The 27,872-nt window shown below is 46.5% G+C and overlaps 1 protein-coding gene across 3 annotated transcripts in view; it reads right to left on the bottom strand.

The window, feature by feature from the left end:
• Nucleotides 1-18,000, bottom strand: part of Hspa12b (heat shock protein family A (Hsp70) member 12B) — a 40,364-nt gene extending 22,364 nt beyond the window's left edge. The window contains exons 1-2 of one of the 3 annotated variants that reach the window (XM_076570665.1): nucleotides 17,748-18,000; nucleotides 15,593-15,718 (exon numbers count right to left, since the gene is read on the bottom strand). The gene's annotated coding sequence lies outside the window, so the exon portion shown is untranslated. Of the gene's footprint in view, nucleotides 1-15,592; nucleotides 16,566-16,612; nucleotides 17,230-17,747 lie in introns of those variants that run through there. The other 2 variants (XM_076570666.1, XM_076570664.1) reach the window with 2 other exon arrangements.
• Nucleotides 18,001-27,872: the final 9,872 nt, after the last annotated feature.

Below are 27,872 nucleotides of genomic sequence, written 5' to 3'. Positions count from 1 at the left end.
TACCTTGCAACCAAACAGGGTGGGAGTGTTATGCCCACGTCATGAGCGCCCCCAGAGACCACCAGGAGTCTGAGTTCTTATGCAAAACAATGAGCCTTTATTGCAAGCTCGAGCTTGGGCTCTCTGTCTGCACCATTCCCAACACAGCGGTTGGATCAGGGAGCACCTCGAGCTCAGTTGAGGCAGGGTTTTTAAGGAGTAAAGGATGGTGGGGGTAGGGGAATTCCAGATTCAGATGGGGGTTGAACTTCTGATTGGGCAGGAGTGACGTAACAGAAGTCTTGTCAAACGGGGATTGGTACTGACATTGCTGCAAGAAAATCAGCAGCCTGTATACAAGTGATGTGAGCTATCCTTAATGTTCTGGAGCACCTGGCACTTATTTGTCTCAGTTCTGATTGGTCCTCCGCAGGGTACAGTCTGTGGTTTTTCCTGGTTACTGCAATGGTGAGGCCTAGTCCCAGTGTTGTTAGTCTGTAGCCTGTCATGGCTGTACTAATGTTAAATTAGGCCTCTTCAGGAGCACACCATGCTGCCATTTTCCTAGGTCTTTGAGCTGCACATCCAATCTCGGGCTAACTGTGCTATGCCTGTTTAATCTGCCTATGAAGTTCACAAAGATTTCTCCAGTTCTGTTGATGTCTTAGGGTTTTTATTGCTGTAAAGAGACACCATGACCATGGCAACTCTTATAAAGGAAAACTAGCTTACAGTTTCAGAGGTTCAGTTCATTATCATTGTATTGGGACATGGCGGTGTGCAGGCAGACATGGTGCTGGAGAAGGAGCTGAGAGTTCTACATCTTGATCCAAAGGTAGCAGAAGGAGTCTGTGTTCTACCCTGGGTGTAGCTTGAGCATAAGAGACCACAAAGCCCGCCCCCACAGTGACTCACTTCCTCTAACAAGGCCACATGTTGTAACAGTGCCACACCCTATGGGCCTGTGGGGGGCCATTTTTATTCAAACCACCATGCTATCCCTAAGCCAGTTTTAGGCAGAGTATTTCTAGGTTTGAAAACAATTTTTATATTTATTTTTAAGTTTTTGTTTATTTGTGTGTGTCTGTGTATGTGTGCCCCCCCCAAACCACTTCTGTTTTGACTTGAAGTCTGTTTGACTGGATATTAGAAAAACTCCAGATATTGGTTTCATATTCTTTTAATCTGCTGAGACAGGCTCTTACACAGGACAGTGTGCAGCTGAGGATAATCTTAAACTCCAGATCCTCTTGCCTTCATATCCCAAGTGCTGGCTGGGATTGCATTCATATGCCACCACACTTGACATCCAGACTTTTAGACATAACAATACTAGGGTAGCTAATCAAAATGGATTTAAGAACACACCACAAAAAATCAAAATGACAAGAAGTAATATACATCTGTCAATAATAATTCTGGATATTAATGATTTCAATTCCCCAGTAAAAAGATACAGACTAGTAGATTGGATTAGAAAACAGGATCCATCTTTTGGCTGGCTTAAAGAAATATACCTCCTCATCAACCATAGATACCATCTTAGAGAAAAAGGATGGAAAAAACTATTCCAAGTCAATGGAACCAGGGAACAAGCAGGAGTAGCTGTTCTAATATCCAGCAAAAGCGACTTCAAGCCGAAACAGAAGAGGTATGGGGGGGGCACTTTGTACTCATGGTGGTGGTTTGAATGTCACTGTCCCTTAAAATCTCACAAGGAGTGGCACTAGTAGGAAGTGTGGCTTTGTTGGAGTGTGGCCTTGTTGCAGGAAGTGTGTCACTGTGGGAGTGGACTTTAAGGTTTCCTACACTCAGGATACCACCTAGTAAGTCAGTTGACTTCCTATTGCCTGCAAGATGTAGAACTCTCAGGTGCTCCTCCAGCACCACACCTGCCTGCATGCATGCTCCCTGCCATCGTGATAATGCACTGAACCTCTGAACTGTAAGCGAGACACCCCAATTAAATGTTTTTTTCCTTATAAGAGTTGCCGTGGTCATGATGTCTCTTCACAGTAATAAAAACCCTAACTAAAACACTCATTAAAGGAATCCAATAAGATATTACACCAACAAGATATTACAATCCTAAACATTTATGCCCCAAACACATGCATACTCAAATTCATGCAAGTACTGCTAGATCTAAAACCACAGATTAAGCCAGGTACAGTGATAGTTAGTGACTTCAATACCCCACACTCACCAATAGGACATCCAAATAAATATCAAAGAGAATCATTAGAGTTAAGTGACGAAATCAAATGAACCTAACAGACATCTACAGAACATTCCTCTTAAGTACTAGAGAATGCAAATTCTCCTTGTAAGCCTGTGGAGTTTTCTCCAAAATTGATCAAGTCTTAGGGCATAAAGGAGGTCTCAAAATATAAAGGAGAATCAATAACTTAATGATGCACCTGAAGGCCTTGGAAAAACATGGACAAACCAAAACCAAACTCCAAAATAATAGATGGGAAGAGATAATTAAAGTTGGGGCTGACATGAATGAAATGGAAACATTGATAAAAAGAATTGAAAGGAAGAGCACATTCTTTGAAAAGATAAACAAGACTGACAAGCCCTTAGCCAAGGGAACCAAAAGAAACAGAGATCTAAATTAATGCAATTAGAAGTGAAAAGAGAGCTGGGTGGTGGTGGTGCATGCTTTTAATCCCAGCACTTGGGAAGCAGAGGCAAGTGGATCTCAGTGAGTTCGAGGCCAGCTTGGTCTACAGAGCGAGATCCAGAATAGGCTCCAAAACAACACAGAGAAAAACCCTGTCTTGGGAAAAAAAAAAAGACGGGAAAAGAGAGGCATTACAATAGACATCAATGAAATTCAGAAAATCATATGCACATATTTAAGTGGAAAATCTAAAAGAAACAGACAAATTCCTAAGATGCAGACAGCATACTGCAATTAAACCAAGATGAAATAATCTAAACAGACCCATAACCAGACATGAGATTGAAGCAGGGATACAAATTCTCTCAACTAAAATTGACACAGGACCAGATGGAGTCACTGCAGAATTCTACCAGAACTTCAAAGAAGAGCTAACACCGATACTTCTTAAATTATTTCCTAAAATACAAAAAGAAGGAAGGCTTCCAAACTCTTTTCTTGAAGCCATTATTACCTAAACCAGATAAAGACACAACAAAAGAAAGAAAATTAAATGTTGATTTCTCAGTAAAATCCCAGAAAGCCAAATCCAAGATCATTCTTCATGACCAAGCTGGTTTCATTCTAAATGCAAGGGTGATTCCAATAAATGTTATCCACCACATAAAGAGCCTCAAAAACAGAAATCACATGATCATCTAATTATATTTGAAAGGGTGCTTGAAAATGTCCAGCATCCCTTCATGATAAAATCATGAAGAGGCTAGAGATGGAGGACATACTCAACATAATAAAGACCATATGCTACACACCTGACTTCCTGCTAAGTGGAGAAAACCTCAAGTGTTCCCACTAAGATCAGAGCCAGACAAGGATGTCCACTCTCTCCACTCTTATTCAGTGTAGTGTCTGAAGTCTTAGCTGGAGCAATATGACAGAGAAGGAAATAGAAGAGCTACACACAGGAAAAGCAGAGTATCCTCATTTGCAGATGCTACCATTTACACATAAGAGATCCCCAGGAACCCACCAAAAACCTTATAAAGCTGACAAATATTTTCAGCAAAGTGGTGGGACACAATTTATCATTTTAAAAATAGTATTGTATTAATTCTTTGATAATTCCATATAATTATTTTAATCATATTTCCCCACACACACTGTCAGAATACAGAACTAACGCACAAAAATCAGTAGCCTCCTTCCATTCAATGACAAATGTACTAAAGAAGAATGGAGGGAAACAATCCCATTCACAATAGTGACGAACACACACACAAACCCCGAGATTAAACCTAACAGAGGCGGTGAAAGGCCTGTGCCATGAAAACTTTAAGACAGTGAAGAAAGAAACTGAAGGAGACACCACAAGATGGAAAGGCTTCCTCTGCTCATGAATTGGCAGGATTAATATGGTGAAAATGGCCGTTCTACCAAAAGCAATCTTCAGGTTCAGTGCAGTCCCAGCCAAAATACCAGTCTTTTCTTAACAGACACAGGAAAAAAAAAAAAAGACCCTTGAATTTTGTATGGAGGCACACAAGACAGGATAGCCAAGGCAATCCTGCACGAGAAGACGCTGCTGTAGGTAACCATACCTGATCTCATATACTGCAGAGCCATGGTAATACAAACAGCATGACACACACAGATACTTAGATCAGCGGGATAGGATGGTGGACTCAGCTACAATCCACATACCTACAGCTGCTTTGACAAAGATGTCAAAAATATATACCAGAGAAAAGACAACGTCTTCACAAATGGTGCTGGGAAACTTGGATTTCAACGTGCAGGGAAAAAAAAAAAAGAAACTAGATCCTTACCTCTCACCTTGCACAAAACTCAGCTCTAAATGAATGAAGGACCTCAACCTATGACCTGGTATCCTGAAACTGCTAAAGGTAGGGGGTACACTTTGAATCTAGGCACAAGTGAGAACTTTGTAAATAGATTCTGGTCACTCAGGAGGTAAGAGAAACAGTTGATAAAGGGGATCTCATGTACTAAAGAAAATGGTCAATTGAGCAGAGAGGCAGGCCACAAAACAGGGGCTGGGGGAATCTTTGCCACCTACACATAAAACAGAGTATTAGTGTCTAGAATATGCAAAGAACTCAAAAAACTAAACACTGAGGGGGGAAAAACACCTACCCAGTTAAAAAATGGTCAATAGAACTGAATAGAAAGTTCTCAAAAGAAGAAATACAAATGCCTAGTAAACACTTTTTAAAAAGCATTGGCCATCCTTGGCCATCCGGGAAATGCTGAGAAAAACGACATTAAGATCACATCTGAAGAGCTGTCCAGGTGGCTGAGAGGGAAGAGGAAGACACCTGGCACCAAGCCCGGTGACTTGAGTTCTGACCCCAGAACCACAGAGGAAAAGGAGAGAATTAACTCCTGCAAGTTGTCCTCTGACCTCCACATACATAATGTAGCGTTCATGCAACCCCTTCAATAAATACATAAGTGTGAAGAAAGATTCTGTGGCAATGCATTATGGCAAAAATATCTGACATTCTAACCGGGCGGTGGTGGCACACACCTTTAATCCCAGCACTCGGGAGGCAGAGCAGTCGGATTTCTGTGAGTTCAAGGCCAGCCTGGTCTACAGAATGAGCTCTAAGACAGGCACCAAAATGACACAGAGAAACCCTGTCTCAAAAAAACAAACAAACAAACAAACAAACAAACATCTGACATTCTAAGAAACTGGAACTTTTGCTGGACCTCACAACCAGAGTTATTCACTTTGAGGTCACTTAGGACTTAAGACTGTCGCCCGACTGTGTCTCAGCCTGTTTACCTGCGTTTAAGAGAATAATGAGATAACCAACTTTACTTGTCTTAGTTAGGGTTTCAATTGCTGCAATGAAACGCCATGACCAAAAAGCAAGTTAAGGAGGAAAGGGTTTATTTGGCTTACACTTCCACATCACTGTTCACTACTGAAGGAAGTCAAGACAGGAACTCAATCAAGGCAGGATCCTGGAGGCAGGAACTGATGCAGAGGTCATGGAGAGGTGCTGCTCACTGGCTTGCTTCCCCTGGATTGCTCAGCCTGCTTTCTTGTAGATCCCAGGACCACCAGCCCAGGGATGGCTGGGCTGAGCCCTCCCACACTGATCACTGAATGAGAAAATGCCAAAATGCCTTACATCTGGATCTCATGGAGGCATTTCCTCAACTGAGGCTCCTTCCTCTCTGATGACTCCGGCTTGTGTCAAGATGCACACAAACCAGCCAGTACACTTGCCTAGGATTTCCCATGTAATCAGCTTTTACAACCTAGGCTAATGCAGAGCTGCAATGTTAAATTATGTGTTCTTTCATGTCCCTGACCACAACAATGCATGTGTATCTTTTGCTGAAAACAGCAAATACAGAGATTGAAATCAATCCTCTAAAATGAATATCCACCATAAATGTTGAATGCGATGCTTATGGATATTGGTTAATAGACAATGATGTTGTAATAACAAACAGTTATCTGGTCAGGTGGAGTCAGTTGGAATCAGAAACGTAAATACTTGTAAAATTCTTTTAAAGATTTCTGAAGTATCCTTCATCCTCTCTCCATGTGATAATTTTGTGCTGTTCAATAAAAGAGAGAGCAAAGCCCTTTGTTAGGGACAGACACACGACCACACAACTGACAGACACACACAGGGGCAGATTCACATACATATAAAGGAATATTACTCAGTTGTAAAGAAAAATGTTACAATGAAATTTGAGGTAAATGGATGGAACTGGAAAATTTATACTGTGTGAGGTCACACAGGCTCAGAAAGACCAATGTTTTTTCAGATGAGGGTAATATCTTCACTTTTTTTTTTGTTTTGTATGTTTAATCTGGAGTGCAAGAGGAAGATAGGAAACTAGAAATGGGCTATGGTGGGCAGGGACGTATTTAGGGAGGGAGATGGGAGATAGAATATGGGCAAAATCAAAGTAGAGAAAGTAATTCTGGGTGCAGATGGGTCCAAGCAAGATGTGGAGTGATGGGGATGGGGAAGTGAGGGGCCAGAGGTGTGCATGGAGAAACTATCTGAGAACCTATTATTTTGCAATCCAAGTACAAATACATAATAAATAAGAGGGGACAATAAAACATGTGTGATATAAAAGAACAGGCATGTGGCACATGACTTAAGTCCTGATACCCAGGAGCCTGAGGCAGAAGCAAGAGGATCTCTAACTTTACATTTAAATGTGTGTGTGTGTCCTTTTATATTTAATTTAAAAAATATCATTGGGCCTGGAGAGATGGTGTCTCATCAGTTAAGGACATTTGATGTTCTTCTAGAGGACCTGGGTTCAGTTCCTAGCACCTGCAGCAGTGGCTAACAATTGTCTGCATCTCCACCTGCGGGGGAGCAGTGCAGTGCCCTCTTCTGGCCTCTGTAGGTATCTGCATATGCATGGTGCACACGCGCGCGTGCACACACACACAGAAATAAAAATGTATGTTCAGGCTTTCTTCTTTTTTTGTTTTTCTTTTTAGACAGGGTTTCTCTGTGTGCCCCTGGCTGTCCTGGAACTCACTATGTGGACCAGGCTGGCCTTGAACTCAGAGATCTGCCTGCCTCTGTCTCCTGAGTGCTGGGATTAAAGGCGTGCACCACCACCGCCTGGCCTTTAAGCATTTTTGTTGTTGTTGTTGTGTGTGTGTACACGATGTATGTGAGGGAGTTCTTGTGTCACAGCATGCATGTGCAGCTCAAAGAACAACTTTGGGGGGGTGGTTCTCTCTTTCCACTTTTACACGGGATCAAACTCAGGTTGCCAGGCTTGCATGGCAAGTGCTTTTATTTGATGAGCCGTCTCACGAGCCACATGTTAAAAACTTATGTAGTGTGTCATGTGACTAACAGCCAAACTTTCACCAGTCTTTGTTTTTTGTTTTGTTTGAGACAGGTTTCTCTGTGTAGCTTTGGCTGTCCTGGAACTCACTCTGTAGACCAGGCTGGCCTTGAACTCAGATCCACCTGCCTCTGCCTCCCAAGTGCGGGGATTAAAGGTGTGAGCCGATGCCGCCGCCGCCGCCGCCGCCGCCGCCGCCGCCGCCGCCGCCGCCGCCGCCGCCACCACCACCACCACCACCACCCAGCTCTCAGCTCTCACCTGTTTCTTAACCACACACATTTGGATTACTTTCACTTCTTGCCCATAAACTGCTGTCAGTACTGTGGACCACATCTATAGCATTTGACACTACCTAGCTCCTTCTCACCGCTCTCCTTAGGCCTGTAATTTTTCTATTGCAATGATAAGACACCATGACTAAGGCTACTTATAAAAGAAAGTATTTAATTGGGGTTTACAATTTCAGAGGGTTAGAATCCATGATCATCATGGTGGGAAGCATGGCAGCAGGCAGGCAGGCATGATGCTGGAGCAGTAGCTGAGAGCTCACATCTTGATCCGCAAGCAAGAGGCAGAGAGCTAACTGGGAATGTTTTGGGCTTTTGCAAGTTCAAAGCCCACCCCCAGAGACACACCTCCTCCAAGGCCACACATCCTAATTCTTCACTGAAAGTTCCAACATCTGGGGACCTAGTATTCAAATATATGAGCCTATTGTGCAGGTGGTATTGTTCAACCCACTGCAGCTTGCATAGGAAGCCTACCTTTCTTTATAAAGGGCAGAGTCTGTTTTCCCAGCTTTCTTCAGAGCAGTGGTTGTCAACCTGTGGGTCACAACCTCTTGCTGGTTGAAGGACTTTTTCACAGAGGTTGCCTAAGATCATTGGAAAACACAGATACTTACCTTACAATTCCTAACAGTAGCAAAATTACAGTTATGAAGTAATGAAAATAATTTTGTGGCTGGGGTTCACTACAACACAAGGATCTGTATTAGGAGGGTTGAGAACCACTGGCCTAGAGTCTGGTACATGCTAAATGAATTCCACCGACTGGAGGCCCACAGACTCTGAATGGTGGTTTGCGAGGTAGGAGAAGGAAATGAGGCCTCTTGTTTGGAATTAAAAGAATTTCCCTAAAGTAAGAACAAGTATGTGGATCTTTGCATTTTATGCAAATAATGAGTGTAAGATAAAATTCGAACAATGAAATGGCTAAATCTGTCTCTAAAAAGATTATCTTCTCAGTGTTGGCGTGTAACAAATCACGTCGCTTGAAATAATGACTGTTTCTTTCTCGTGACCTTACGGGGCAGAACTGAACTGCTTGGCTAGGTAGTTGTTCTTGCCTGGGGAAGTCCTAATGAGGCTGCCTGGGGTAGTCTCACTTCCAGGCCTTCCTCAAATCAGTCAGCAGGGCCAGAAGGCCTGGGATCCCCTGTCTGTGTCCCCTACCAACAGTTGAGCTCAGGCTTGTTCTTGTGGTGGTCTCAGGTTCCAGGAGCAATCGAGGACAATCTCCAATGTGCAGCTGCTTGCTTCCAGAATTATTTTTCTTTTCTTTTTCTTTTTTTTTTTGAGAGAGGATCTCACTTATATTTCCCAGGCTGGCCTGGAACCTCCCACTCAGTCTGTTGCTGAGGATGTCCTGATCTTCCTGCCTCTACCTTCACATCTGACTTAATGCAGTACAGGGTTTTGTGCATGCTTGGCAAGGGAACCAACCAAGTCACGCTTCTCAACACCTCATGCAATCTAAGTGTCCCATTGGTCAGAGCAGTCAACTGTATGGTCGTGTCCGAATTTGAATTGTGTGAAATTTAATGGTGGATTCAACATTAGTTCTTGATGCTTTTGCTGTGACCATATTTTTAATTTTTAATTTTGCTGGAACTGAGGGTGGAATCCAGGACCTTGTGATTACTAGGTAAGTACTCTACTACTGAGCTAAATCTCTATATTTTCAGCCTAACAAAGTGGGCTATATAACAAGGTTTTCTTTTTTCTTTCTTCAATTTCTGCACTTAGCAAGTTAATTTTTTTATTTTTTTATTTTTTTTGGATGGGGTAGTTGGAACACAGTCTGGCTATGTAGCCCTGGCTGGCCTAAAATTTGCAATGAACTTCTTGCCTCTGTCAAGTGCCTATGCTACCATGATGGGTTTTCTTTCTTTCTTTCTTTCTTTCTTTCTTTCTTTCTTTCTTTCTTTCTTTCTTTCTTTCTTTCTTTCTTTCTTTCTTTCTTTCTTTCTTATTTATTCATTCATTTTTAAGTGCTGGGAATAAACTCAGGGCTTCGTACATGGAAAACATGAACTCTGTTACAAAGATATACTCACATTTGTGTGTGTATGTCTGTGTGGTCTAGTTTCCTTTCTGCTGCCATGGTCAAACATTCTAGGGGGGCTGGAGAGATGGCTCAGTGTTTAAGAACACATAGTGCTCTTCCAGAGGACCTGAGGTCAAGTCCCAGCACTCACATCAGGTGGTTCACAACCACCTGTAGCTCCAGCCCCAAGGGGTCTGACTCCTCTGGTCTCTTAGGTTACCTTTACTCACATACACAAGCACAGACACATCATTTAAAACAATAATACATTTTAAAACCCACTGTAACCAAGAGCAACTTCAGGAGGAAAGGGTTTATTCCATCTCTCTGGACAGGAACTCAAACAGGATCTTGAAGCAGAAACCACGGAGGACGTTGCTTGCTGGCTCACAGGTTCATGCTGAGCTAGCTTTCTTTTCCTTTTCTTTCTTTCTTTTATTTTTTCATTTTATTGAAAGTAGATTCTTTTCTCATACAATATGTCCTCTCAAATGGCTGAAAGACATTTAAGGAAATGCTCAACATCCTTAGTCATCAGAGAAATGCAAATCAAAACGACTCTGAGATACCACCTTACACCTGTCAGAATGGCTAAGATCAAAAACACTAATGATGCCCGGTGGTGGTGGTGGTGGTGGTGGTGGCGGCGGCGGCGGCGGCGGCGGCGGCGGCGGCGGCGGCGGCGGCGGCGGCGGCGGCGCACGCCTTTAATCCCAGCACTTGGGAGGCAGAGGCAGGCGGTTCTCTGTGAGTTTGAAGCTAGCCTGGTCTACAGAGAAAGATCCAGGACAGGTACCAAAACTACAAAGAGAAACCTTGTCTGGGGGAGGGGGAACCACTAATGACAGTCTATGTTGGAGAGAATGCGGAGTAAAGGGAACACTCCTCCACTATTTTGGGAGTGCAAACTTGTACAACCACTGTGGAAATCAGTATGGCGGTTTCTCAGAAAATTGGGAATCGATCTACCTCAAGACCTAGGCATATACCCAAGGAATGCTCAATCATACCACAAAGATACATGCTCAACTATGTCCATAGCAACATTATTCATAATAGCCAGAACCTAGAAACAACCTAGATGCCCCTCAACTGAAGAATGGATTAAGAAAATGTGGTATGGGGTTGGGGATTTAGCTCAGTGGTAGAGCATTTGCCTAGCAAGCGCAAGGCCCTAGGTTTGGTCCTCAGTTCCAGAAAAAAGAAAAGAAAAGAAAAAAAAAGAAAAAGAAAATGTGGTACATATACACAATGGAGTACTACTCAGCAGAGAAAAACAATGACATCATGAAATTTGCAGGCAAATGGATAGAACTAGAAAATATCATCCTGAGTGAGGTAACTCAGACTCAGAAGGACAAACATGGTATGTACTCACTCATAAGTGGATACTAGATATAAAGCAAAGGACAATCAGACTGCAACCCACAGATCCAAGGAGGCTACCTAGCAGGGGGGACCCTAGGATGACTGTGGCTTATAATAAGTTTTGGTTTTACCCACTGACTGGGCAAGCTTTAGTGAAACATTTCACTGTTAGGATAAGAATTTGTACTGTATCAAGCTGATGAAAGAAAATGCTGGCCATACTTTCAGGAGGGGAGGCTAAAATCTTTTTAGATTATGGATTAGCCTATAGAAAAATGTCTGCTGTAAATCAAACAGTGAAGGGGAAGATGAATAGGAATCTCACTTACACAACTTAAGTAAAAACATAGCTCTCTGAACAGATGAAGATAGGTCTCTTCTCTATCACAGAATCTGATCGATATTTATATGTATAATTCAGCTATTATTTGACTTAAAAGGGCTTATTGGGAAATGTTATCATTTATACTATTTTCTGCAGAGAAAATATTTTACTGTTTAAAATAAATAAATAAATTTAAAAGAAAATCCCAACACTAGTTAACCATAGAGGCTTGGAGGTCTGTACAGACAGACAGGAAGTGACAGAGTTGGGCAGAAAGAGGAAGTGAAGCTGCGTGGAGAGAGGAAGTGAGATGGCTGGGCACAGAAAGGATTGGACTGATGATTTCCTAGCGGTAAGAATGTGGCTGGCTTCTTTCTGCTTCTCTGATCTTTCAGCTTTCACCCCAATATCTGGCTCCAGGGTTTTTTATTAATAAGACCGTTTAGCACCAGGTGGTGGCGGCGCACACCCTTAATCCCAGCACTCGGGAGGCAGAGCCAGGCGGATCTCTGTGAGTTCGAGGCCAGCCTGGTCTACAGAGCGAGATCCAGGACAGGCACCCTGTCTCGAAAAACAAAAACAAACAAACAAAAGACCATCTAGCAATTCTTCTTACAGTTTCTCCTCCCAGTTCCTCTCCAGCTCACCTCCCATCTGGATTCACTCCCTTTCTGTCTCTCATTAAAAAAAAGAACAGGTTTCTAAGAGATAACAACAAAATATAACAAAATAAAATACTATAAAATAAAACAAAATGCATCACATCAAGGCTGGACCAGACAAACCAACAGAAGGAAAAGAGCCCAAGAGAAGGCACAAGAATGAGAGACCCTCATTCTCACACTCAAGAGTCCCATAAAAATACTAAACTGAAAGCCATAATACACACTCAGAGGACCTGGTGCAGACGGAGGAGACCCTGCCCTTGCTGCTTCAGTCTGGGAGTTCATATGGTCCTTGCTCAGCTGATTCAGAGGCCCTTGTCCTCCTGGTTTCCTCCATTCCCTCTGGCTCTTATTCTCTCTCCACCTCCTCTTCTGGGGGTTCTCCTGAGCTCTGAGGGGAGGGATTTGATGGAGACCTCCCATTTAGATTCTCTCTCTGCATAATGTCTGGCTGTGGGTCTCTACATCTGTTCCCATCTGCTGCCAAAGGGAAGCCTCTCTGATGATGACTGGATAAGGCACTGATCTATGAGTGTAGCAGAATATCATTAAGAATCATTTTATTGATATTTTTTTTTTTGACCAGTAGTGTTTGGTTTTACCCTAGGTCTCTGGAGTGTCTAGTCTCTGGTTCTTGGTCACCTGAGTAGTTTTGGATATGGGTTCCATCTCATGGAGTGGGCCATAAGTCAAATCAGACATTGGTTGGCTATGCCTGAAAGTTCTGTGCCACCACTGCCCTACCACATCTTGCAGGCAGGACAGATTGTAGGTCAAGGTTTTTGCAGCTGGGTTGGTGTATATGTTTCTCTTTTGGTAGCCTCTGGAGTACCTTCCTGCACCAAAGACACTAGAGTGTAGGGGTGAAGGTTCCATGCAGGCACCAGTTCATCTTCTCCATGTTCAACAAATTGCGTAGGTGTTATCCTCAGCAATGGGACCTGGCTGTCACTTTGTGGAGAGCAACCTATTGTCTTAGCAACAGCCCGGGCTGTTTGGGGATTTCTGTGGGACACCCTTAGCCAACAACTCAATTGAATGCAACCCAGTCTCACTATTGAAGTCTTGATTGGTGACAAGAGATGGCCAGTTGGGACTCCATATCTCCCATTGTTAGGAAACCTCCTTAGAATTGCCTCGTGTTTTAGGAAGTTTCCACTGCACTAGGTTTCCACATCATCCTTCAAATGCCCCTCGATTCCTGGCTCCACCCCCCAGCACTGGTAACAGGTGTGTGCCAGCAAGCCGAGCTTATCCTTGTGTGTGCAGGAGCTCTGCCCTTAACCCTCCGAGTCTCCAGTCCCTCGCCTTTCTTTTTCTTTTTTTTCTTTCTTTCTTTCCTTGTTTATTTATTTGGTTTTTCCAGATGGTTTTCTTTGTGTAACAGTCCTGGCTGTCCTGGAACTCACTTTGTAGACCAGGCTGGCCTTGAACTCACAGAGATCCACCTGCCTCTGCCTCCCAAATGCTGGGATTAAAGGCACTCGCTACCTTTTCTTTTATAATGGAATGGTTTGATTTTATTTGATAACACTATTTTTTCTTTTTTAAGTGTTTTGGTGGTTAAACTTGTACATTCTAGACAAGCATTCTTTGTCTTTATCTTTTTATACTCCATGATTATGTTAATCAATTTAAGCCTTATTTCTATATTAAGTAGATTATATATTCTCTTCAGTCTTTTAATAACTTATTTATTAAATTATGTCTGTTGTACACATGTTGGCCCACCCATTTATTGTTTTTTAATTATTTAAAGATTTAATTTTTGTTATTTAATTATGTGCAGGTTTATGTGTCTGCATGAGGGTATATGCACTCGAGTGTGGGTGCCCAAGGTGGCCAGGGCATCACATTTCCCTGGAGCTGGAGTTCCAGGTGGTTGTGAGTTACCCTGATAAAATGGGTTCAGGGAATCAGACACAGGTTCTCTTTGAGCAATCAGCACACAATCTTCAGCACTGAAGTGTCTCCAGCCCTTTGCCCTCACTCATTGCTCTCATGTCTTTACATATTTTGTTTATTTTAGACAGGGCGTGCTGGGATTACAGGATTACCCGACTCAGCCCTTATCGGGTGTTTCTATTAGGTGTTTTGGAAGGAATAGGGTTTGAGAGAGAGAGAGAGAGAGAGAGAGAGAGAGAGAGAGAGAGATCAACCTTCAGGCAAAGGGCTTGTTAGAGAGCTGGACAGAGTGGTTGGTGTGAAGGAAGGGCTTCATCCTGCTCAGAGGAGCCGAGTTAGGTTTGTTTTCTTGTTTTGTTGTATTTTTGAGACAGGGTCTTACCATGTAGCCCTGGCTTGCCTGGCAGAGTTATGTAGCCATAACTCACTATGTAGAGCAGGCCAGTCTTGGACTCGCAGAGCTTTGCTTCTCTCTGCCCCCCAAATGGTGAGATTAAAGGCGTGTGCCACTGCACTGGGTCGGAATTAGTTCTTTGTGAGACAGTGAAAGGGTGAGGATGGAGGTGGGAGAAGGGGTGGGTGGGGTGGTGGTGAGCGTTAATGAACCCCAAGTCCACTGACCTCACCAAATTAGACTCAGAGACGGTCTCTTTTCTTTTCTTTCTTTTCTTTCTTTCTTTCTTTCTTTCTTTCTTTCTTTCTTTCTTTCTTTCTTTCTTTCTTTCTTTCTTTCTTTCTTTCTTTCTTTCTTTCTTTCTGAGACATGGTCTCTCTCTACGTAGCCCTGGCTGTCCTGGAACTCACTATGTAGACCAGGCTAGCCTCTGCCTACTGAGTGCTGCGATTCAAGGCAGGTACCATATGCCTGGCTCCATTATATTTTCTATTACTTTTGGCTGAAGTGTTTAAAAGTCCCAAGGATTTTCCTGGATAAGAAGCATCTGAGAGAACATTAGACCTTGATACGAGGAAGTGAGACAAAGCTGTCTTCTCTACTTTGAGTTTATTGTCTGGAAACGCAGGGTCCTGGGTTGGGGGCATCAGGGCACTTGGCTCTCTAAGGGCAGTGAAAGGAAGAAGCCTTCAGGAGCTTGCCTGGATCTGAAGCTCTTCACAGCTGCCTTCCTCCCACACCTCTTTCCCTCCTCTTTTCTTCTTTGAAGTACTTGGGATTGAACGGGGGTCCATTACAGACCCTTAGCAAGTCCCCAACCCCTAACCCTACCCCCGCGCCTGCCCACAGTAGTCTTTCATGAGCACTTCCTACGCACCAAGCATTGGAAAGACATGGTTCTCACAGAGTCAAATGAAGCCTGTCTTCTCTAATCTGCTTTATTCTGCTCTGCGCCTTTTTAGGACTTCATGCAAATCAGAGTCATGGGGTACTTACTGCATACACCGCGGGCCGATGTGTTCCACAAACCAAACATGTGTAAAGCCTGTCTCTTTCTGGTGGGGAGGGAAAAGGGCTAGTTCTCTTCAACACCACATCGTGGGCTGGAGGTGGTCCTAAGTGTCTACCTGTGCTCCATGTAGCAGCTCAGGGGCTCCACACACACTGTGACGGCACCAATGCTGAAGTAGGACTTGACATTTGGGTCTGGGTGAGTCTGCAGGGCCTGGACAACGTCAATGATATCTGTGTAACTAAAGGGAGAAAACACATGGTCAGCTTCCTGGTTGGGGCTACAGAACAGGAGAACAGGGGAGCGCTGAGTGGCTGAGTGGACGAGGGCTGAAGACCCAAAGCAGAAGGCTGTCCCAGAGTGCCTTGGTGGTACCTCACTTTATGATCCAGAGCCCCTAGAATCCACAGCATGCTTGTTCATCCCCAAGTTCTTTTGGTTCCCCTAAAGGGGAAGAGTGGGTGGAAGAGCCAACCTGCTCTGGAGATGAGAAGTGACTGTGTTTTCCAGTCAGAACTCAGGGGCTCCTGCCAGACTCTGTTTTCGTTAGTTCTTTCCTCTCCCTCCCATTTCACAGGGTCATCAGATCTGTCAAATACCATTTCTAGCCCCATCTTCTGCCTGGAACTCCCTCCAATCTTATTTACAGAACCAGTCTGATGTCTTCACTTAGGAGCGAATGTGTTTGTAATCCAAACCCTCGAGCAGGTTCCTCCCAGGTTCCTGTTATTCCAAGCCCAGAGGACTTCACTCTTCAGACACTGGGCCAAAAGATCCGCGTCCTCTTTGACTCCACTGCTCTCTCACCCTTCAGCACACGCCTGAAGAGATCACTGCTCACACTCCCACTGGGTCAGAGAGCACCGTACTTCACCTAGGCCACCCCAAAAGCCGCCCAGCTGCCCCCCTACTTTCGTCCTGCCTCACTGCCAACTGTTCTCAACACAGAAGCCGAGGGATCTGCTAAGCCCTTTGACAGATCACATTACTGCTCTGCTCAAAGCTGGTTTCTGTCTCAGTGCGGAAGCCGAGCCCCTGTCTGTGGGCCAGGCAGCCCCGTGCCACCTGACCTCTCACAGCGCAGGGGGAATGGCGAATGGCGTACTCCTCCCATCCCTTCCCCTAATCCACGCACTTGGGCCTCCTGGGTCCTCTCTGAACATGCCAGGCATACTTCTACATTTGTACTCTGCTCCCCCGGGCTGGGATGCTCTTCTCCTCTGGCATCTGCCTGGCTGGCTGGCTTCCTTCGGGTCTCTGCTCAGGTGGCACTCGGTTGGTTCTTGTGGTGCTGGGGATCGAACTCACAGAGTGCTGCACATGCTAGTTGAGTACTGCACGGCCGAGCTACGTCAGCCGGCACCTTATGGAGACATCTTGGGCCATCACACACTGCAGTGATGGTCACGCTCCTTTGCACACCCTGTACCCCTCCCCCGTTCGTCTGCAAAGCGCTGACTCAGCCACAGTCTCTCCTGGTTCCTGCTTTCTCTGGTCCCGTCTTCCCTCATTTTTCTGCTCACTGTCTCTGCAATAAAGCGGCTGTTCACTGTTACAGCTTCTGAAGCCTAAAGCAACTCAGATCAATAAAGGGGACATTCGACCTCCAGCAGACCCTGGGATGACTCTGAGGGGCCTCTTCACCTCACAGGGGACAGCCCTGTCCCAAGGGACCCAGACTATTACCAAAAGGTCTGAGTCTAGGGAGGGAAGTCAGACCCGAGCGTCTGGCAGATCAGAGGACCTGCGTCTGTGTGGGCCTTTGGGAGAGCAGTGGGGGGGGGGGGTGCAGACTGACAGAGCCGTGTTCCGAGTTCCTACACGCAACTCACCTGTAAAAGGGCCCTCGGCTTTGTCCCAGATTAGAACATCATCCTCGGTCCTGCCCAACCATCAGAGCTGCAGGGCAGACAGGGTGTGGGCACCTGGCTATTCCAAGGGTGTGGGCATCTGGCTACTCCAAGGGTGTTTACTTATTTAGCTCTAGGTAGACTAGAAGTTGCTTTGTAAACCAGGTTGGTCTCAAACTTGTGGGAATCCTGCTTTAGCCTCCCAAGTGCTAGATTCCACTATGCCTGGCTTGCTCAAGACACTGCTGAGGGATTCTTGGGCTCTGCTCCCTGGCTCCTCTCCCAGGCATGTGTGTGTCTATTTCCAGCACTGTGCTTGGGTGGGTCCCAGTGCCACAGGGGAGAGCCACACACTTGGTAAGCGGACTGACACTCGCTCACTGTCCTGAAGCTCTCTGGGGAAACATTAACCAGACTTACCGTTTCTGGATGAATGTCCAGCCTTGTTCCTCAGTGTTGACACCCCCCCTCTTCTGAGAAGAAGGGCTTACTGGGCCGGCTCTGCGGCTCAGATGGTTGAGCGCTTGCCTAGCATGCGCAAAGCTGTGGGTTGGATCCCTGGCACCGCATGAACTGGGCACTCACTGTCCCGCACATCAAGGGCTGTGTCTGAATAAACAAGAGCACCATCACAGCACAATCACTGTGCCGCTGTAAGGAGAGGAACTCATTCTTAGCTTTCAGGAAAACACCTACAATTCATTGAAATTGCTTTGGGGGAGCTAGAATGGATCCCTGCCAACTTTTTGTCATAATGCCTGGTCCCCTTGGGTGATGATCACAGTAACCGTGATACAACTCACCAGCCTAAGCCACAGAGAATCTGCCACTGAGGACACAGGGTCTCACCATAGAGTCCTGAGCTGGCGTCACATTAGGGCTCTGAGAGGGTTTGGCTCAAGGAACACGACCTTGCAGCAGCCACCTGGCCCTATAGCAAGGCCTGAACCTCCCGCCCCGCTCCGCGGCCCCGCGGCCCCCGCGGCCCCGATGGGGCCCCGCGGCCCCGCAGCCCCCACGACCCCGCTGCATTCATCTTCTACTGCAGATCGCCTCCTTAACAGACACTTCAGTAATTTTTTGATATTTTTTTGGTCATTTTGAGACAGGTCTCACTATGTAGCTCCACCTCCTGGAACTCTCTCTGTAGACCTGGCCTCAAACCCATAGAGATCCGCCTGCCTCTGCCTCCCCAATGCTGAGATTAAAGGTGTGCACCACCACACCTGGATAGAAGTACTTTATTTTCAAAACAGCTTTAAATTTTTTAAATTGCTGGCCAGCTAGAGGAGTTGCTTTATACCACCCCAGCCCACACAGTTCTTCCTATTAGGAATGCCTTATTGATGGAATCACATTTGTTAAAATTAATGCCCCAATATTGGTATATTCACTAAAGTGCATTCCCCACTCTAGACCCTGGCATTCTAGTTGAGGTTTAGTGTTTCCTATAAAAAAAGGAACAATTCTCGAAATGACGCAGGATGCCAATTGTCTCCCCCTTCTCTTCCTTCTCCTTTTCCTCTGTCTCCCTTTCTTCTGCTGCTCTTCCATTTATCTTTATTTTTAGATTTTTAAAACAATTACCTGAGTACAGTGTGACTGTGTATGGATACGTGCAGGTGAGATCAGGCGCCCACAGAGTCCAGAAGAAGGTATCAAAAACCGAGCTGGAGTTACGGGCAGTTGGGTGCCGCCTGACATGGGTGCTGGGAACCAAACTCAAGTCCTCTGCAGAGTAGAACATGCTCTTATTGCTGAGCCATCTTTTCCTCTTGGTTTGTTTGTTTGTTTGTTTGTTTGTTTTTTTGATGCAGAGCTGGTCTTGAACTTGTGGTAATCCTCCTGCTTCATTCTCTGGAGTGTTGGGATTACAGGCACACAGCCTCATGTCCAGATCCCTGAGTATCTCTACTTACCTGCCTCCTACTTACCTGCCTCTACTTACCTGCCTCTACTTACCTGCCTCCTACTTACCTGCCTCTACTTACCTGGTGAGGTATCAGGCCACATCTCTAGCCCATTTTTATGGGATTTCTTTTTCTACTTATTATTGTTAAGTTTAAGAGTTCTTTGTCTATTTTGAGTAATAGTTCTTTATCGGACAGTATTTTGTAAATATATTCTTCCAGACTGCAGCTTGACTTTTCAGTTTCTCTCTCTCTGTCTCTGTCTCTGTCTCTCTCTCACTTTTCAGCCTCTGCAGTTCAAGAAGAAATACTAGAAGGTGTGAGAATGATGCTGAGCGCCAGCCCTGCACATCAGCCCACAAAGAGAGCCCATTGGATGGGTGTAGTGATCATGACATTATATACAACATACAGGTAAAAGAGTTCGGCTGGTACAAAATGGGATGAAATAAAAGTGGAACTTCCTTCCTCCTCAGGATGTAGATATTCTGGAAGGTTTAAAAAACCTATTTTTTTTAGAAGGCTTGTTGTATATTTTTGACAAAATTATTCTCATTATTTTAAAGTGTGTGTATCTAAGTATGTGCACTTGAGTGAAGGTGTGGCCGAGACCAGAGGAGTCGGATAGCTCTGGACCTGGACATTATTCTTTCTGGCTCAGTCAAGAGCCAGCAATCCCAGATATGAGGGGATGGGCTGTGGCTGACCCAAGGGTGGGCCCTACTCTATGCAGATGAGGTTGGCATTGATCCTGGATGGAAGCTCTTCAGTATCGACGGTGGCTAATTTTGGTCAGCAGTACCATTTCATGTTCTCCTGTTTGCAGCTTGAGTGGAGTTGGGGCTGGAGTGTTTGTTTGTTTGTTTGTTTGTGTGTTTGCTTGCTTGTTTGTTTGGGAAAGCCTTTTCCTCTTTATTTCTTTTTTGTTTGATTATTTTTAAGATATTATATAGCTCTGGCTGGTCTTGAACTCACAGAGATCCACTGCATTTGTGGCCTTCCCTCCACATTCCCCGTGACAGGGCAAAGAATCCAATCTTGGGAAGATGGTTGGAAGTAAGTCTTCAGTGGCTTCTTCAAGCTGATGGGGCATGCGCTGGCTTCACCTATTGTCTGCTCCGTGGAGCTCCATGGAGGTGCCATGGAAAGAGAGCACAGTTAGGGGTGGCCTTGGTAGACATTCTGTGCTGTCTGGTCAGGGGCTGGGGCAGGGCTTCTGATGGGCGTCAAAGCCTTGTTGAAGCATCATCTGGGGGGCAAACTGTTGAATCCTGTGTGATGTTGCAGGGAGCCCCTCAGAGGAATGTGTCAGTCTCAGGAGGGCTGGCTAGAAGAGAAGGGAGAAAGAAATCCCTGAACACTGGGAACAGGGGCTGAGCAGAGAAAGAGGCCAGGCATGGTGGCACACGCCTTTAATCCCAGCACTCAGGAGGCAGAGGCAGGAAGATCTCTATGAGTTTGAGGCCAGCCTGGGCTACATAGTGAGCTCCAAGATAGTCAACATTACAAAGAGAGATCCTGTCTCAATAAATAAATAAACTAATAAAAAACAACACCCCCCCACAACAAAAATAAAGCAGTGCTTCCTCTTTCCTTTGAGCAGAAGATGCTGGTCTGTCATCCCTGGGGGAAGCAAAGTCGTCTGTACAAACAAGGATCCCTTTAGATTTCACCAGCGAGTTGCTGGCCAGACCTGGGGCAGACAGAAAGTCCCAAGAGTGGATCCCTCATAGCTCAGGCACCACTATGGCTAGAGAGAGCTGATCAGAGAGGTCTTGTGGCCCCACAAAGGGCACCCCAGCCAGAGGCTTCCTGATGACTCCAAGCACACACCATGCAACTATCGGGGTCTCTAGTTGGAGAGAAGAGAGGTGAAATTCTCCTCCTACGCCATCAGTGTGGCAAAGGGATTGGTGGGTCAGGGAAAGAATTTGTTTTTCGGACTAGAGTAGAAAGAAGATTTTTTTTTTATTAACTTCGGAGAGAGCAGTGGGCATGGCTGCAGATTCTAGTTTTCTTCCTTCCTTCCTTCCTTCCTTCCTTCCTTCCTTCCTTCCTTCCTTCCTTCCTTCCTTCCTTCCTTCCTTCCTTCCTTCCTTCCTCCCTCCCTCCCTCCCTCCCTCCCTCCCCCCTCTCTCTTTCTTCTTTTCTTTTTCTATCGAGACAGGGTGTCTCTATGAGATCCTGGCTGTCCTGGAACTTGCTCTGTAGACCAGGCTGGCCTCAACCTCACAGAGATCCACCTGCCTCCGCCTCCCGAGTGCTGGCATTAAAGGCGTGCATCATCATGCCTGGCCTTGTTTCTAGTTTTCTAATTGTCTTTTTTATTTCTTCCTGAGATAAAAAGCAGCCATCATCTCATGTGTCACCAGGAAGCCTGTTTGCCATGTACCCAAGCCTGGGTCCTGTGTGTGTGAAAGGAGCTAGGTAGCCGCTGCTGGGTTTACCCAGCATTCCTTTCTCCCTCCGGGGCCTCCATTCTTTCCCACCCTTCTTTCCACTTCCTCCCACCTTTTTCTTCCTTTCCTTTGGGGTCTGGGATGTAACCAGGGTCTGCGGGTGTTAAGCAGACACTCTCCACTGAACGGCTCTCCCGGTCCACCCCTCCTGGCCCCTTCCTTTGATGAACTGCTCTCCCAAGGCAATTATGTGATTTCTATTTGTTGCAAGTTTCTCCTTAGAGATGAGATTGCAACCAAGTCCTGGCATTTCACTTCTATGGTGGCTCATCTGAGAGCCCACGGAGACAATGGGGACAAAGGTAATTGGATAACTAAATTGGAGACCTTGTAGCCTTTAGCCTTAGGTAAGGCTTGAGCCAGGAACCAAGTGATATATTTAAGGACCCAGGGTCACGGTGTCTCTTCTGCTCTTAGTCCTGTCTTCATCCTGGCTTCTCCTAGTGACCCAGGCTGACTGTACCCATCCACTAGGGAATACAGGAATTGGATTTATTTATTTATTTATTTATTTATTTATTTATTTATTTATTTATTTATTTATTATTTATATTTTGAAACAGGCTCTCCTGGGGCCCAGGCTGGCCTGGAACTTGCAATGTAGAGGTTGATGGCTTTGAACTCCTGATCCTCCTGCCACAGGGGTTATAGTGGCACATCTGGCTTTAGTTGAAATCAAGGCTTCCTGCTCCCATGACTCATACCAAAAAAGAAGAATGAAGGGCTAGTGAGGAGGCTTATTTGGTGAGGCACTTGCTGCATGAGAGGGTGACCCCTTAAAGATGGAAAGAGTGAACTGAGACCACAAAGATGTCCTCTGAACTCACAGGCACACACACACACAAATACACACACACACATACACACACACACGTACATACACGCACACATACACACACACATACACACACACACACACACACATGCACGTGCACGCTAATAATACAATTAGAAAAAGGAAGCGTGGATTAATTTTGGAAACCCTAACCACAGAATTTCATTTTCTTTCTATTTAATTTCCTTTTATTTTAGCTATTCTAATTAAAATCTCCACGGCTTGCGTTTGCTCTCTCTTCCATAGCTGCTTTCCTGTTTTGTGAATATAGTAACATTAAAACTTCCCCTTTTCACAAACTCCTTTTTGTAATTTGTATTATCTGTTTGCATCAGCTTGTTCACCTTTTGTTTACAGGTTTTTATTTATTTTTTTATTTTTATTTTTTTAAGCAGGCAGTGTAGCTGGGTAGTTCAGAGCTGCGCTCAGGAAATGGCTGCCTGTGTCCACATTCCATCCCCACCCGGCTGCTGCACAAACCTCCAGCTCCGGTTTCTTTACCACCGTGTGATTCAGCTTCCTGTGAGCGGAGATGATACTACAAGCTGGTTCAGAGGTCCATGTCCTCCATGTACCATGCTCAAAATGCTGCCAGGGCCACACCAGGTTCTGTGTGTGTGTGTGTGTGTGTGTGTGTGTGTGTGTGTGTGTGTGTGTGTTGTGTATGTGTAGTGCTGTACATCTAGGACCTTGTACATTCTAGGCCCTGAATGCACACCCCAAGCCCATGATTCTCTGTCTCTGTCTCTCTCTCTGTCTCTGCCCTCCCAACCCCTCAGCTGGTCTCAAAATCTCAACTAGGCACGAACTATCATGCTTGCTTGTTTGAACTCCCAATCCTCCTGCCTCCAACTTCTGAGTGCTGGAGTTACAGGCGTACACTTCTATACCCAGCTCATCGTTCATTCCAGAATCCTTCTCTCTCTACTCTTTCTCCTTCACTGTCTAGTATTGGTCTGGTGACCAGCTCATCTTTATGCAAAATGGTCAGGGCCGACTGCCAGAAGAGCATCCCAAGGCGCTCTTCCCGCCCGATGGTAGCTTTCTTTGCAGGCCTGTTTGGGTCTGGTTTTCTCTACTCCCGATTGTATGTCATTGGGTTGGTTTGAATGACATGTTCCCCATAAGTCTCTGGTATTTGAATATTTGGTCTCCAGTTGGGGGCTGTTTGGAGAGGATTAGGAGGTGTGGCCTTGCTGGAGGAGGCGTGCTATTGGGGGTGGGTTTTGAGGTTCCAAAAGACTCGTGCATTTTCCAGTTAGTTCTCTCCGTCTCCTGCTTTGGATCCAGATGTGAGAGCTCAGCTGCCACACCAGCGCTCAGCCTTCAAAAAATCTAACCAACAAAGAGCCCCACACCTCTGAAGCTAAAAAAAACACGGGAAATCTGAAGGCTGAGGAAGCAGAGGTTTTTGGCACCCTCTGGAGGAGGCTGGAGGCTCTGCACAAACTCTGGCAAACTGCTTGGAGCCCTTAATCTGGGTAGGAGAACTGAATGGGCTCAGGAGTGAATCTCCAAGATTTACCCGGGCACATTTTCTATTAGAACAATTACATAAGACCTCGTGACTAACTTCTAGCTAGTTTGACAGAAAAAAAGCACGAAGTATGCAATTTAAGGAAATGTTCCAAAGCTGGGCATGAGTTGCATTGACCTTTACTCTGTCTTGCTTAACGGTGGGAGCACCAGCAGTCACCTTGGACCATGAGGAGAAGCATCCGTTGAAGGCAGCTGACGGGAAACAGTAGGGTCCGGTTTCACTATGATCAAGTTGCCAGATGGACATGGTAGCATACAGCTGTAATGCCAGCATTTGGAAGCTGCGGCAAAAAGATCACAAGTTCAAGGCCAACCTGGACTATATAATAAGAGCCTATTTCAACCCCTTCACACACAAAAATACATAACATTGCATGCCAATGTTAACTTGAGAGAAAGGAAGACACATTCTGTTTTATTTATACTACTGCTATTTGGAAGTTAGATTTTTGTAACCAACTTTTCCCCTTTTATTGAAAATAGATTCTTTTCTCATACAATATAGTTTCCCCTCCCTCTATTCCTCCAAGTTCCTCCCCACCTCCCCCCATCCAGATGCACTCCCTTTCTGTCTCTCATTAGAAAAGAACAGGCTTCTAAGAGATAACAACAAAATATAACAAAATAAAATATAAAAAACAAAAACATCACATTGAGGCTGGACCAGCAACCCAACAGAAGGAAAAGAACCCAAGAAAGGGTACAAGAATGAGAGACCAGCTTGTTCACACACTCAAGAGTCCCATAAAAATACTAAACTGAAAGCCATAACACACACTCAGAGGGCCTGGTGCAGACCGAGGAGACCCTGCCCTTGCTGCTTCAGTCTGGGAGTTCATATGGTCCTTGCTCAGCTGATTCAGAGGCCCTTGTCCTCCTGGTTTCCTCCATTCTCTCTGGCTCTTATTCTCTCTCCACCTCCTCTTCTGGGGGTTCTCCTGAGCTCTGAGGGGAGGGATTTGATGGAGACCTCCCATTTAGAGCTGAGTGTTCCACAGTCTCTCTCTCTCTCTCTCTCTCTCTCTCTCTCTCTCTCTCTCTCTCTCTCTCTCATGTCTTGTCAGTCTCTGTATTTGTTTCATTTGTGGTAGGAAGAAGTTTCTCTGATAATGGCTGAGCACTGATCTATGAGTATAGCAGAATATCATTAGGAGTCATTTTATTGATACTTTTTTTTGATCAGTAGTGTTTGGTTTTACCCTAGGTCTCTGGAGTGTCTAGTCTCTGGTTCTTGGTCACCTGAGTAGTTGTGGATATGGGTTCCATCTCATGGAGTGGGCCATAAGTCAAATCAGACATTGGTTGGCTATGCCTGAAAGTTCTGTGCCACCACTGCCCTACCACATCTTGCAGGCAGGACAGATTGTAGGTCAAGGTTTTTGCAGCTGGGTTGGTGTATGTATATCAATAAAATGACTCCTTGTGCTAAGAGCAAGCATGTGGTGTTTCTGAGGCCAAAGCCTCCAGGCCTCAGTTTGTCAAGGAGCTGAATAAGCAAGCGCCAAATCCCCATTGCCAGTCACCAATAAACCCCCAGAGCTGCAGGGAAACTCGGGTGTGGCACCTACGGTAACCCCACAGGGTATCCTGGGGGCGTAGGTCTGGCGGGTGCAGGCTCACACAGCCCGACTTCGCTCCAGACCACTGGTTCGTCTACCTCTGTGTCTCTTCACTTTGGGCCACCGTGCTGCCTGTCGCCCATCTTCACACGACACATGTGGGAAGGCCACCACAGAAGAACATTTCAAGACCTTGCTCATGTCATGACCATTCACATCTGTTGGACAAAAAAGGTCACAAAAACCAAGACCGGAATTAAAGGCTGGAGAACACACTTCACCTGTCATGGGGTGGATGAACATGGTCTGTCACGTACTGGAGAGCTGGCTCCCAGGGACTCTCCCCAAAGGCTAGGGAGACAGGTTTGGCCTTGCTGGAGGAGAATACCAGCCTCTCTTCCCATTTGCCCGGGAGAACGCTTCACCGTGGCCCTGGGTCCCACTTCAGCTGCTCAAGTCCTCAGGTCCTTGGCCCAGTGGGGGCTGTCCCACGGCTAGGCCTTTCCTGGCCTGAGATTGTGCAAGGTCTTCAGCTGCCCTCTGAGCACACTCCCAGCTGGACACAGAGAGGGTTGAGGGTTCAGGAAAGAGGAAACAGTCCCCAGGACAGGATCCTCCTCTCCTGGGAAGCAGAAGCAGCCAGCCAGCTGCACCGTGGGCTCTTTGGCCTTCCTTCCTGTTCTCCTCTCTGGCAGGCAGTTCAGCCAGCTCCGCGGCCATTTCCTCCATCTCTGGGCTGCAGAGGAGGCAGATCAGGGAGTGGGGAGTCAAGTGGGGCTGGGACTCTCTGGGGTGGGCTATGCATGTGGGGGTGACTCTCGGACCTTCCAAACCCGTGCAAACCCTAAACATGAACTCTAAGCTGTTCCCCCATGCTGGGTCCTCTCCAGCCCCCCCTCCCCCCCCCCCCCCCCCGCCTAGCCCCACCCTGCTCCCCACTCCACACAGCGATCCCCGCCCCCCAGGCTCACCTCCACTCCACAGCAGCGATTCCCCCCCCCCAGGCTCGCCTCTCACTCCACAGCAGCGATCCTCACGCCCCCCCCCCCCGCAGGCTCGCCTCCACTCCACAGCAGCGATCCCCCCCCAGGCTCGCCTCGCACTCCACAGCAGCTGTTCTCCCCCCCAGGTTTGCCTCCACTCCACAGCAACGACTCCTCCCCCAGGCTCGCCTCTCACTCCACAGCAGCGATCTCCCCCCCCCCCAAGCTCACCTCTCACTCCACAGCAGCGATCCCCCCCAGGCTCACCTCCACTCCACAGCAGCTGTTCCCCCCCCCCAGGCTCACCTCCACTCCACAGCAGCGATCTCCCCCCGCCCCCAGGCTCACCTCTCACTCCACAGCAGCGATCCCCCCCCCAGGCTCACCTCCACTCCACAGCAGCGATCCCCCCCCCCAGGCTCACCTCCACTCCACAGCAGCGATTCCCCCCCCCGCAGGCTCACCTCCACTCCACAGCAGCGATCCCCCCCCCAGGCTCACCTCCACTCCACAGCAGCGATCCCCCCCCCCCCCCCGCAGGCTCACCTCCACTCCACAGCAGCGATCCCCCCCCAGGCTTGCCTCGCACTCCACAGCAGCGATCCCCCCCCCCCCCCCCCGCCAGGCTCACCTCGCTCTAATGGCAACTCCAACCGATTACTGCGTGTCTTCCTCCCGCAATCCCAACACGTCATCCCAATCCAACCCCCCTCATTCCTACCCAGGCCCCATCTTCCCTCACCTGTACCCATTCCCACCCTAAATTCCAATCCAGATCCCAGCCTACCATCTGGCCGGACCACGCCCATCCCACCCCTAATCTTCTCACTCTAGAGCACCCCACTCAGCTTTGTTCACATCGCTATTTTACCTGCTGTGGGTCCTTCAGTCAGAACTGGGCAAAACTAGGTTGTGGGATGAGCTGTGGACTTTTTACCACTTCAGTCACAGTCAATTGGGTAGCTGCCAGGCCCAGTGACATAGGTTTGTAATCCCAGCTACTTGGTGGGCTGAGGCAGGAGGATCATGGACTGAAGGCCAGCCTGGTTTCAAATTCAGAGGCAGAGTTGGAAAACTTATCAAGAAGAGGGGTGACTAGGTATGTAATGCATTGGCAGAGTCCTTGCCTGGTTTGCATGAAGCTCTGGGTTCAGTCTCCTGACCATATAAACCAGGGATAAGGATGGCATCTGTAACCCCAGCATTTGAGAGGGAGAGGCAGGAAGATCAGAAGTTCAAGGTCATCCTTAGCTACATAGG

This window comes from Peromyscus maniculatus, chromosome 4, assembly GCF_049852395.1.
Source record: "Peromyscus maniculatus bairdii isolate BWxNUB_F1_BW_parent chromosome 4, HU_Pman_BW_mat_3.1, whole genome shotgun sequence".
Taxonomy (NCBI): Eukaryota; Metazoa; Chordata; class Mammalia; order Rodentia; family Cricetidae; genus Peromyscus; species Peromyscus maniculatus.
This window is presented reverse-complemented; position numbering and strand designations above follow the sequence as displayed.